Here is a 3,780-nt window from a genome sequence, read left to right on the forward strand (position 1 = left end):
AAAAAAGAAAAAAGAAAAAAAGAAAAAAGGAAAAAGCATTACACTCCATCCTTACTGTACACAAACTGTCAAGTTAGAACAAAGTGAGATAGTGATTTCACTTGGCATTATTTCACATGTGATGCCTGAACTGCACATTTATCCCTACAGTTTAGTTCAAAACTAGAAATCAATTCATTACAATGGGAAACATAACAAAAATATATTTTTAAACTTGTTTTAAAGTTTTTCCTATGCTCTGGAAGAATTTAAGTGATGATCTTGAGAAACAGTTTTTGGAGTAAGGTAATTTAAAATTGCTGTGATTATTTCAAATAATTGCTTAATTAGAACATAATGACATTTTTGACGTCGTGTTGAGGGACATGGCTTAGTGAGAACTATCGGTGATAGTTCGACTGGATAGGTGGACTAGATGATCTTGTAGGCCTTTTCCAACCTTGGTGTTTCTGTGATGCTTTCAAAATGGCTTGAAGCTATCAAGTTGTTAAACACTAAAATTGTGAGGGGTACAGTGAGGTCTAAAAACATTAGTGAAACACTAACCGTTAATGCTGTCAGAGTTAGATTCATTTCATTTTTGCACTGATTACGTCCTAATTTATCAGTGTTTCCCATTGCAGATCTCATTCAATTAATATTAAAACCAAAACACCTTCTCCATAGTTTTTGTGGACATAATCAGTAGTACCCTGCAGCTCTAACACAGTACAAGCAGAGCTCTTCCAGTTGCACATGGAGACCAGCCCATAAGCTGCGCCAGGCCTTTTCCAGTGCCACAGTGTGTTTTCCCTTCCATGGTGACTCAGCTGCTCTAGAAAGCGTAATGGTGGAGTGAGGTCAGAGACTTCAATCTCTCCATCCCTACTCATTCTGCTCCCACACTGAACAGGAAACAGTGGCTTACTGGCAACCTTCTTCTTCCTTGTACTAAGAGCAGCAAAATAAGCAGGTCATAGTAGACTACGAAGCTTGTGAAGTGATGGCTAGTCATCCATGTGGTAGCTGGATGGAGTCCTACATTACTTACCCTTTACTCACTCAGACAACCTGTTTATGATTATTAACTGTAACCAAGAAGCCTGAACAATCATACCATTTCCCATGTAACACAGAAATGAAGTTTGTTTTAAAGGTCTTCTTCTGTAGAAGTCTGCAGAAACAGAGATCTCCAAAAATTCTTTGTTTGTTTTTCCGTAACACTGAATAATCTACAGAATTAAAGAAGCAGGAATTGTCTCAGGCCAAGACACTCAGCTTTGCTGCAAGACTGGTCCCTGACTGAGCAGTGGATATTTAAAGGATATATACAGGATAGTTAGGCCCGGATCTAGATTTTAAAGTTCCAGTTCTGTGCCTAAGTTCAAATTGTACATCTATAAAACCCTAAGATGCTGTAAGATCACTTAAAACTCCTGCAACACTCTGAATTTGATCGCTAAAGTTCCTAGAAATCTGAAAATTCACCATTTACACACATGCAGATTTTTAAAAGTTATTGCATGATTGAACAGCATCATGCTTAAATGATTTATAAATAAAATATATAATGATAAATTGCAGATACTTCAATCAAAGCTTCCTGACCAGTTCAATCAGTGAATGTTCTTAAAGCAAGCAACTCCCCAGTCATATTTGTGATATAATGTAATGGCAGATGACACTGTATTTTAATCCATGGAAAACAGTATACACACATTTCCTCCTCCCTAAGAAGGGCAGAAAGATAACACACAGTGAGAACTCCCACCTATAAAGATGAGAAGCACATCCCGCTTAATTTCAAACCCTTACTTTCCAGGAATATCTTAACCACAAGAACAGGGTTATTCTAAGTAACAACATTCTCTGTTTCCTCTTGAAATTACAGTTACTTTCAAAAAAACAATTCCAAATTAATTGAGTCAGAAGGCAGGGACAAGCACAACTCACACTATTAGTAATTAACGACACCAGGAAAGAGACTGAATTCCCATTCCTTTTCCAAGAAATGTTTCTTCATTTTATGGATTAAAGCATCTCCTCATTGGTATAAAATGTAGGCTTGAAACTCTTCTGGCAGATAAAGGAACTCTCAATTGCCTTATCTTGAGAAAATGCATTAGCCACTAAGGTTTTATGTGAAAAGGACAATGCTCCTCTCACTATTGTTTACCAAAAATTACTTAATGCATTGATAAAGGCTGGTGGAGGTTTTAGGGCTGTACATCCCAGGTGTGTTCAGGCATTTCTCTGTACCCTCTAGGAGGAATCTGGAGACTGGGATTTCAAAGGTGGTTTGCCCCAGTATTTCCCTACTGGCTTAACAGCATACAGAGCATGTTGGTATTATGTAGCTTCCTGAACAACATATTGCCCAGAGTGGATTCCAGGATGGGGAATTTTGTTTTTTTACTGAAGCTATGAAGAATCAGCACATGGACTTCCCATGGAACCAAGCATCAAAAATTTATATTAGTTCTTAGAATCACAGAATGGTTTGAGTTGGAGGGATCTTAGAGATCATCTAGTTCCAACCCCGCTGCCATGGGCAATTTTCCAGAGGCAAATCTGAATCTACTAGGCAATACATTCTGCAACATCCACATACTTCTAATGAACAAAACTTTTAGCTGTAATTAAATTGCTACATATTTAGAGAAAGCTATAAAATCAGGACACATTTCACAATTCATGGTGATGTTACGCTAATACAAAAGGAATGTCCCTGTGTTTTAGAATTTACTAATAGGGACATTCAGAAATTTACCCCAAGTATGCTCTTTTGGAAGCAAAGCAGAAGGTAAACATACTCCAAAACATAAAATTTTCATGTTTCTAAACTAGCAGATCAGACTGAGTCAATATATAAATTAGTGCAGGCTCTTCTGCAGAAGGAGAAGTCAGAGAAGTGGAAGTCAAAGTAAATTTTCTTCTGGAATTATATTTAATTACATTAGACTTGTGGACAATAGTACATTTCCAAAATATCTAACACTGAACATGCTCCATGTATCACAATACGTGAAGGAGTATTTTATAGGAAGTAGCTATCTGTAGGAATAACAGTGGCCTTAGAGAGCTAGATAATGACTGCAACTTCTTGCACCATTTTGGGCCAGTTAACAGGGATCTAACTCTGTTTGCAACTTTACCTTTTTATTCTTTCACTGAGTGATAAAAATATTAAATGACAGAAGTACTGCTGTTTTTGTGCAATAACTGTATAATTCATAAAAGTTTAAGAGCCTAGCTGCACTTATCATCTGGAATTTCTTTCTCATTATAACATCATCTCAAATCATAACAAACCAGTGAGGAAAGTCTTTGTCACAGTTAAATTGTCAAGGAAGATACTTCAAAACAGAGCAAAAAATTATATATAACTGATAATTTAGAGCCTAGAAAAATTTGGCTCCAAACTTGAAAGTTCATCCGCAGTCTCAGGAGGTCATTGCATTCTCTCCAAGCAGTAACTGGCGCCTCTATAATTTAAAATTTCTGTACAGACTTTAAAAAAATAAATAAATAAACCCAGCTGGAAGAGGCAAGATGACTCAATGTCATTACCCTTCTTGAGAAAAATGCAACAGTGCATCACTGCCTAAGAGGAAGAGGAGGAAGCAAGAAAAAAAGAAAAAAACCACAACCACACTAGCACTGTTGGCTGTGCTGAGTGCCTGCGTACTGTAACTGCTGGCATGCAAGAGAATTCCAGTTTCTGCAACCTGCCCCTAATCAAAGCATGGTGTGTTCTTTCTACTATCTTTCTACTATGTTCTTTTTCTTTCCCTCCTCCCC

This window comes from Meleagris gallopavo, chromosome 2 (assembly GCF_000146605.3).
Source record: "Meleagris gallopavo isolate NT-WF06-2002-E0010 breed Aviagen turkey brand Nicholas breeding stock chromosome 2, Turkey_5.1, whole genome shotgun sequence".
In the NCBI taxonomy this organism is placed as follows: Eukaryota; Metazoa; Chordata; class Aves; order Galliformes; family Phasianidae; genus Meleagris; species Meleagris gallopavo.